The 10111-nt window shown below is 37.1% G+C and overlaps 1 pseudogene; it reads left to right on the top strand.

Annotated features, from left to right (window-relative positions):
• Positions 1 to 7023: 7023 nt before the first annotated feature.
• On the top strand, positions 7024 to 7891 carry LOC114046514 (annotated as a pseudogene).
• Positions 7892 to 10111: the final 2220 nt, after the last annotated feature.

Raw genomic sequence — 10111 nt, 5'->3', positions numbered from 1 at the left:
GTTCCTACATTTTACGAATGAGAAAATTAAGACCTAGAAATGTTAAATATTTTACACATTTTCTTTGGCATATTGGATTGCTGTATTTGGCTAATATTGTAAATGTTGACCAAATATATAGCTCATCGTGGACCCTAAGTATGTCATTGATAGAAAACTCTTGACAGTCTGTCCAGGGTCTTGAACTCAGACCAAAGCTTATTTCTTATACTTAGGAGTTGAATGTCAGAAGTCAGCTGCCTTTATATTTCCCTCCTCTTACTGTGAAGAGTCAACCAACTCCAGTTTTAGTCGGAGGCCCCTCCCACCCCTTTAAATTTCTGAGTGGAAAGAGGTATTCAGATGTTAATCACTGTTGTGGTTGGTGCTGCTGTTATTCCTTTGGAATTCTCCTAGCTTCCCAGTTCCCCCAAGCAAATCAAATTTTAGCACACCTCAAAAGAGGTTTACATCTCGTGCCTGGGAGGAAGAATAGTGTTAAAACAGTCAAGCATCCCAGGCAGGAAGGAGCTATTGTATACCCCATAGAACTGTATATGATATATCTATGATTGATAGTGAGCACCACATACATAGTCATGGGCTCCTTTCGGTTAATGGAGACTGAAAATATTGTGCTCATATCATCTCCATGGCATACCACTGCTATTCATGACCCTATCACTCTTTGGAAGGGGGGCAGAGATCACTCAAAGGTTATTTTGTTTACAATATCATCTCTGCCCTCTCCTCCTAGTTCACAGACATTTTTTAAAGTTAGCATTGATTTGCTGTTATTTTTCTACCAGTTACCTAATAATCTTGCCCTGTTGAGATGCACATCCTCTTTCAATTTTGCATTGCCCTCACTTTGTATTAAGCAAATGACTTCAGTGGAGTAACCTTATCCTACAGCTGGGGAATGGCAAGAACTTAGATTTAAATACTCCATTAAATAAAAAAAAATATTAAATTAATGAAGGAATGCTACGACAGTAAATATTTTGAGAGAAACACCATCTCTTTTGGGACACTATAGCATATCATTTGATACCCCTTAACTGGGTAAATCTACCTTAATCTGAAAGAAAGGTTAGCTATACATTACCATATATGTCAGATGTTTTAGTAAGTTCTTTAAGAATAATCCAATGATATTCTGCCTTGGTCAGGACACATGAGGAATACTGAGTTTAGTTCTTCAAGGGCCTTTTAGAAGGAGCTGGCAAGATATCATAGGATCACCGATTGAGAGCTGACAGTATATTAGAAGTCAGCTAATTCAATCCTTTCATTTTCTAGATGGAGAATCTAAAGCCCAAGAGGGAAAGTGACTTACGCAAGTCAACACAGACCAGATGAGAGTGATTACAACTGGGAAGGACCTCAAGACAATGGACACAAGGATTGTTTTGAGGAAATAGGTTGGGGATGTTTAGCCTGTAGTAAAAACAAGCTTCAATTTTTAAAGTGCTATTCCGTGCAAGGAAAAAAACAAACAAACTTGTATTTATGCACTGCTTTGAGTTTAACAAGGCACTTTTTCACATTTAAATTTTTTTAATAATTCTATAAGAGTTGTAGTAAAAGTGTCATTAACTTAGTTTTTCTCATATGTAAATTGGGCTCTGAGACATTGTATGACATACTCATGATGGGGGGGAGGGAGGGAGAGAAGGAGACAGAGACAGAGACAGAGAAACAAAGAAAAAGGAGAGACAGAGAGAGAGAGAATACTGAATGTAGGATTCAAACCCTAAAATTAAGAAAACACAGTTAGTGGTGGCTTGAGCCAATGGCAGAGATGAGAACTCCCAAACCAAAGGATACCAGGAGACCTGGAAAGAGGGTTAATATGTACTATACCAGGTCTTTAGGCTTTAGGGTTCAGAGTAGTCACTGCTACAGTAAGTAACAGGTTCCTCCCCTTCACTAGAACACTTCAAATAAACGTTAGATGGCTATGTTAGTTATATCACACCACACCACCCCCCCCCCCCACACACACACACACACACACACACACACCAGTTTTAGAATCCTTCAGCTGAAGGTGTCCTTCTTCCCTTAGTCACATCTATATCTATGAACCATTTACTTAAAGTTTGAATAATGTTGATTTCCAGACCCAACCCTCTAATTTTATCTAAAACATATCCTAGTTTCATATTGATAATTTTTTTCTCTCTTTTATTGTCTCCATTCTATAGATAGCAGATACTCACAAATGTAAAGAATTCTATTTTTCCTTCTGATGTTTCTTTTTTTCCAGTGTAATCATAGTTAGCCCTAAAGACAAGGCAGGAGCAGCCCAGGAATCTGCTTGGTCCTTTTAATATAATAAAAACAAAAGTAGTTTAAGAAAGAAGGGGAAAAAGATTATAGAAATCTAAAGTTCCAAATGTTGGAGCACTCAGGAAGGGACACTGTTTGGGAGTCGCTAAAACTGGAGGATATTAAAAACAATACTTTTCCTCAGAGATTTCCTCTTTTATGGAATTGCCTTTGTTTTGTTCATTATTTTACCTGGAAATATTATTTTCTCCTTTCACCAGATGATGGTGAATCAACAAATGTCTTCCTCTTCCCTCACTGGAGGGCTTTTGTTAAGTCCAGTGTAAGATATGAGAATAGAGAGAAACCAACCAATCCAGGATTGGAGATGGAAGCACAGATATTCTCCCAAGTGTGGTTATTAATAATAATCATAACAATAGCTCACCCTCCTCCAGATTTTTATGGTTACTAAGTGATTTATTTAATCTCATTTAAGTCTTGCAATGACCCATGAGACAGTAAGCACATTAATATCATGGTAATTCAGAGCCATGGGAATATAGTAAAGATTAAATAGCTGACTGCAGGCATACCAGGAAGTTGACCCTTTGTCAGCCTTAACCTGTTTTCCTGAAATTTAGGTCTTTTTTACTCCAAAGGTTCCTTGTCCTGTCCCCAAGCAACTGCTGATACATTGTATGAAACAGATAAATGCTTTGTTGATTAAGAGAGGGAGCTGTTTGTCCAGCTCTTGAGCTATTTATCCACATATTCTGGGCAGTGATTATATCTCGTTCGTGGTTAGATTAACACTTAAGGATGTTAAAGTCTCAAAATGAGAAAATCATTGTTGGACTCCTTCTGAATTGAAACAACTCCTACTTTATCCCTACTGTGTTCCAGGTATTCCAATCTGTAGAAAAACTACACTTACATCCAGATGACAGGTTTCTTTCATTGTATTATAAATGGTTTATATGAATACAAAAACACTTTATAGTCCCCTTTCTTCACATACTAGTAGAACATATTAGTTCCATTTTATAGCTGAGGAAACAGAGGTTCAGAAATGTGATATGATTTTTCCAAGGTAGTTCAGCAAGATAGGTGTAAAGTCAGTGCTAAAATCTAGGTCTTCTCCCTCAGTTCATTGGTTTTTCCATCCTGCCATTAAGAGTTTGGAGTCTGAATCAGAGATCAGAAAAGGTCTTTATTCTTTCTCATGAGAAAGGGGGCAGCCCTTGTTGGTCAAGCAGTGGCAGCCAGGGAGTGCACCCGCTGACTGTGAGAAGCAAAGTTTTATAGCCCTAATGTGTGCCCCCTCCCACTCTCTTACCTCTTTCTCCCATTGGCTGAGTACTTAAGGCATACAATCTAAAAGCGGCAACTAATACCCAATAGAAGCAAACATGCCCATATTTGGGAACTAGATGTATGTGTATACCAGAAAACTGAGCCACCAGGAACTGCCTGTGCTGAGGTGGATTTTGAAAAAGTGAAACTTAACTCAGGGTTTTCTAGAAGAGCGAAACTTAGGCCTGAGGGAATTGCACTTTAGGTCATCTCTCACACATACTAACTCTAAAAATTATAAAGATGAATTGGTATGAAATTGAAACTTCAAATTTTACTTTCACGAATATAATATTATTTTGACATTGTAATTCACTTTGGCTTTGATCTGTCAGAAAGATTTTTATTAGTCCAATTACTAACAATTTTAATTAAGAATCATTTCTAATATTTCCATCATTAAAAATGTCACATTCCTAAGTTCATTTTCTGAATTAAAATGTTGGTGGTAGATGAATTGGTATGAATGGATCAGAATTTTTGTCACCATTCTAGTATATTTTAATTCAAAATGGAAAAAAAAACATCAGTCTATTGCTTTTCCTCTCTTTTCTTTCATGTGCTTTAATTAATCTTATAGCAATGCAAATTTCATTTGGCTTCCATTTCACCAAATGTAGACATAGTCTGTATGCGTTCCAATTTTTAGGAAAAATTTGCCCCCTCACCCTGCCAAAATCTCTTCAAACTTGCCTTTGAAAATGTTTTTTTTGTTGTTTTTATGTCACTTCATTTTGCAATATACACTTCCCACCACCTCTAGCCAGAGAGCCAAACTTTCTCAGACTAAATAAATAAATAAAATAAAATAAAATAAGAGGAAATACAAAACAGTTCAACAACACTATCAAGCCTTTCATGTGAGCCTGGCTGTATATACAATGTTCCATATCCATAGTTCTTCACCATGGCTTTCAGTTCATCAGTTATCCATTTTATTTAATTGAATTTTCTTTATAATTACACAAAGGTATGCAGCAGCTAGGTGGTGCAGTGGATAGAGCACCGACCTTGAAGTCAGGAGGACCTGAGTTCAAATCTGGCCTCAGACCAAACACTTGACACACTTACCAGCTGTGTGACCCTGGGCAAGTCACTTAACCCCAATCTCCTTAAAAAAATTACATAAAGGTAGAAAATAAAAACATTTTGGGTCAAAAACACATTGTAAACATTTGTTTTAAGTGGTCCTTACCCAAGGGTTGCTTTATATACATATAGATGTGTATATATATATATATGTATATATATATATATATATACGTATACATGTAATATATAAATATATATGTGTGTGTATATATGTGTGTGTATGTTATGTAAAAATGACTTTAATATACACATACAGGTATGTGATACCCTTCATTCTTCCTTCTCCTTTCCTCAATGCTGGGGCACAAAATTCTATTTCAACTCAACTAAATACACATTCATTACTAAGAATTTAAGAAAGGAGAAAGGATGCCTGAAATGTAAGGAAAAGGGAACCTGATAAGTGAAAATGTATTCGGTTTATATTTTGTTAGCCTAATTTCTACAGAGTAACATTAACAGATGATATCCCATGTCCAGCAAATGGTTTGGGCTGACTAGCTTCCAGATTTGTGTAACTAACCTGTTCTAAGTGGCCATTTATCTTCATTATCACGTTGTAAAGCTTCAGAAAAATAGCCCAGGTTTAATTTTATCTTGTTTTTTATGTTTTGTTTCCTAACCAGTTTCCCACCCCTGCTACAATTAGCATCTATATGAGAATCCAAGACCTCCACTAAGACATATTATAAAAGTAAAATAAAGCCTGGAGATTTCACTCCCCCTTCAACTTCTTTGATGAGTTTAATATCCCTGAGCTACACAAACCTCTTGGTGACTCACTTAAATGAGAGATTCTTTATGTGATAAGCAGCTCTAGATTATCTACTTCCCGAGAGCCAGTCAGGTGATCCATTTGCTACATGTTTAGAGCTGGCCCACTAGCAATTCCTATGTCCAATATTATAAACTACAGAGCACATACAAAGTAAAATTTTGAAGAAATATTAAACGTTGTTTCTTTCCATCAACTCCCACCCTAAAGGCTAGGGACAAGTAATTTAGATCCTTGTGAGAAACCCTAATCATTTAATGGCCTCAGAGAAGCCAGACAGGGCCATGTTAGGCCCTTGGCAAAGCTAAAAAATTAGGTCCCCAAATGTGTTGCTGTCCTCCAGAGGCTTTGGATTGCTACAGTAACCCACAAAACTTAATTTAACAAAAATTTCTGGAAATGAAAACATATTCCCTCAGAAAATGTCATATTTAAAAAGGTTCTTCAATTTGTTCTGTTGGGTGTTGCTCCCAGGGGGTTACCTACATTGCCAATCCAAAGAAATAAAAATTGCTGGTGGGCCAGTTCTGTACAGGTGGCAAATGAATCTAGGGATAGGCTATAGTCATGCCATGATGAATTTTGTGACCATATATTCTTATTTGGGCTTAGCATGCTGATGAAACCCAAGCCAGACATGTGGCACAACTGCCACAATATCAAGGTCATTTTACATCAAAAATTATTATTTTTTGCACCAAATTCTCATTTTAGTACAACATATACAAATCATTTTGATTATATGCAGCTATTCTCAGTTCTTGTGAATTGTACTGTGTTCAAGTTATATGTTCTATATCTTTTTGAAATTTTATTGTTAATTCCTGTTGCATATTCTCTCCCTTACTTCACCCCTTCTCAAACTCATTGAGAAAGCAAGATATACAATACCTATTATACATATAAGCATGCAAAACTTCAAGCAAAAATATATTAAGCAATACAACGTGATTTTTTGAAGTGCTTCTTAAAAGGCTGCAGTACAACGTTCTCTCTCTGTGTATATGTGTGTATGTGTGTATGTATGTATATGTATATATATAATCTATATTTTAAAAACTTTTATTTTTCATTTGTATTTCACAGATAAAGAAATAAGCTAACTGAGGCTAACTATCTTACCCATGGTCACAAAACTAGTAAATAAATACCTGAGGAGGGATTTGAACTCAGGTCTTCCTACATGCAAGTCTAGCACTTCTTTATGCCATCCTGTTCTTCATCTCTACAAAAGAATTCCTAATCTATCAAGCTGGTTAAGGAAGCTTACAGAACCAGGAATATTAACTTATAGAATAAATAGTGTACTGGCATTGCCTCAAAACTCAACAATAATCTTAGCACCACTCTCTAATCTCTAACTTGAGAGCTTTTTTCAGGTCTTAAGTTAGACAAGACGCATGTCATGTTGTTTGTCCTGCTCTTACACTTAGGGAAAGACCTGGAGAAACTGCTGCTGGCCCTGGCCTGTGACCTGGGAACAGGTCAGTCACTGGCTCAGTTCGCTGGCCCACTAGTCCGTCAGTCCATCTGTGGGTGCCATCACGATGGAGGCGGCCTGTCAGGTGCTGCTGGGTTGGGGCTTCACTATCCCCTCACAGTCACTCACACACATGAAGGTGCTGGTTACAGGCAGGATACAAACCTCTTCCTCCGACTTCAGAAAGAAATATTTTTGGACGTCAAGTCTGTCAACTCTCTGTCCTCTTTTGTTATACTCAGCATATTATGAGTATTGATGGAACAATTAGGCTCTTTAAAGGCTTAACTCCCAGACTGTGTTCTGAAGCCATTGAAACTGTGGTCCATAGTAAAGTTTTGCAGTGATACCAGGATTGTGACAAAGCTGAGGAGTTAAAACAAGGACCTCCATCTCCTGCAGAAAAAGATGGCCCATCCAGCTTTGACAGGGTTATCATTACACAACCCTTCCCTATGATTTCCCTGAGGTCTATGGTACAATTCATTGGAAGAGAGATCAAATACTGTGGACTGTGAAACTCCATAGTAACCATTTACCGAGAGAAGGGCTTCTTAGGATTCTTTGTGGGCCTTATTCCTCGCCTTCTGGGGGACGTCATTTCCTTATGGGTCTGTAATTCATTGGTCTACCTCTTCCACACCTATGCACTGGAAAGTAGGGTTTCCACCACGAATGAAATTAAGTAATTATTAACTGGTTTCTTTACCATTATGCTGAGCTATCCCTTTATGCTTGTCTCCAAACTGATGGCTGTCAACATCTGTGGCTTTGCTGGTGGATGCCCTCCTTGTGCCCCAGTTTACTTTTCCTGCTTAGACTGTTGGTCCATGCTACAAAGAGAGGAAACATGAGTCATGGAAATAGCTTTTTTTTTTCTCCAGAAGGTCCCCTTTGGGAAGACTTACTGTTATGACCAGAGGATGTTAATTTGAAGATGTAGGGGCAATGATATTTCTGTAGTCCGAGATGCACAGAATTATGGGAGAGAATGTTGATATCTATACAGTGTGGAGCACTTTTTAAATAATTCTTTAATCTTGGGGGAACAAAACCCCTGGAGAAAAGGAAGTCTTTGATTAAAAAAAAAGATGGAGATGATTTACAGGATGGATAATAGGAAAGATGGTAGGTCATAATGTAAAAAGCATTAGTTTGGTAGCCAGGAAACAAAGATGAGAAAACACAAGATATGTAGAAGAGATGGTAAATAATTGGATTTCTCTGGCACATAGCCTTAGAATGGAAGAGAACAGTGTAGAGGATTGGAAATAAGTCAGTTTTTAAACAAGAAGATCTTTCCCTTCTAAACAGGAGAAAGTTTCATTTTCCATCAAGTCACATGCCCCATTAGTATCCCCTTTTCCAAGACTATTGCCTGATGAGCTAAATCATGGACAGACACATTATTATGTTCCTCATTCCAAATAGCTGCAAGGTAATGAAATGTCAAGTGATAATTATAATATTGCTAAGGATAGCTAAGCAGGAAGTCTCCTGATGCCCCCTTTATGTCTATCAAAATATTACCTATTCTTCAGGTCCCAATTCAGATTTTATCTTCTCCCTGAAGCTTTATTTGACAGCTATATTTGAAAGTCATCTCTCTGTCATTTGAACTCTCATACTTGTTGCCTGTATTATTCCTGTAGCATTTAAAAAAAAAAAAGAACCAAAAACAATACTGTGCTATGCCTTTAAAAAAATCTAGAAGCAGATTTATGGATCATCTGGCACATTTGGCAGATGGAATGAAGACCCAAAAAATCTGATTTGCCATGTCCTTGTATGTAGAAAGTTATGAAATTAGAACTGGGGCATAGGTCTGCTATCTCCTGTCCCATGTCCTTTCCCCTTTGTTATTCACTGTCTTACAGGTACTGCCTTGGACATCTTTTTATATCTTTATGTTATGTGTCATGATTTAGAACTGATTTAGTCCTGTAGAGTCCATATAGCCAAAACTCCTCATTTTATGGAAAGGAAACTGAGGCCCAGAGAGGTGAAGTTACATATACTATGTATATGTATATGTGTATATACATACACACAAAAATACTACAGGTGTACATATGCATTATATAATTATACATATACATACATGTGTGTGACTAAGCAGATTGGGTTTTAGAAATAACAATAATATTAATTCCAATTTATATAGCACTCCAAGGTTTGCAAAGTCCTTCCCTCATATCAACCCTTTTAATCCCCTACATTGACTAGTATGGTGCTAAGTACATGCTAGGTCATATCTATTTTTAGTGATTTGGGTGAATTATGCTATAGCTTGTTCAGGAAGGCATTATATTAATAGCTTTCCTCATTAATCACTTAAAAATAGATCAAGAAATTCAAACTTCATAATCTTAATGGACTTAGGACATGCCACTTGTCATATTTTCTTATTTCTCACACATTAGGAAGAAAATACTTAGTGGTGAGGGAACCCTGTCACATTGAACAATGGTTCCTGAGAATCCTTTCCTATATCAGAAGACTGAATTAATAATGTTCCTTCCCACTGGAAGTTAAAGTCACTTTAAGACTGAGGGTAGGACTGTTCTTCTTCTTCCATTTCTCAAAAGAAATGTGTATCACTGATTGACCAAAGTGGAATATATAGGAAAGAATGGTGACAAGTAAAAAATGAATTGGACAAAAAGTGCATACTAATGGAAAGAGAACATTTGAAGTTGGAGGGGCAGATCCTAAAAGAATTGGAGAGAAATGGAGAGAACCCCGGAAAGGTGAATGAGCAGGATAAAAGTAGAATGCACAGAGAAAGTAGATGAGAGGTCTCCATGCTGCTAGAACATGCATAGTCTTGTTGCTTAATAGATCCTGTTCCCACATGGAAACTCATTGCTGTTTTTAATGAATGTTAACTTGTGAAAGGGTAAGCTAACAGATTTAGGATTCATCTCATTAGCACATATGGCATAGTACATAGGGTACTGAGCATAGAATTAGGGAAGATCTGGGTTCAAATTCTTTCTCATATACTAACTGGCTGTGTAGGTAGCCATGGTAAATTCACTTAAAAGCTATCTGGGCATAGTTTTGTCATCCTTTGTAAAGTGAAGGTGTTGGAATAGATGGCCATTATGGCCCCTTCCAATCCTGTCACACCTAAAATTGCTGCTCAGTTTCCA

Source organism: Vombatus ursinus, unplaced genomic scaffold (assembly GCF_900497805.2).
Source record: "Vombatus ursinus unplaced genomic scaffold, bare-nosed wombat genome assembly UNPS02014784.1, whole genome shotgun sequence".
Taxonomy (NCBI): Eukaryota; Metazoa; Chordata; class Mammalia; order Diprotodontia; family Vombatidae; genus Vombatus; species Vombatus ursinus.
Note: the sequence above shows the minus strand (reverse complement) of the source record. Positions and strands in the feature narration are given on the sequence as shown.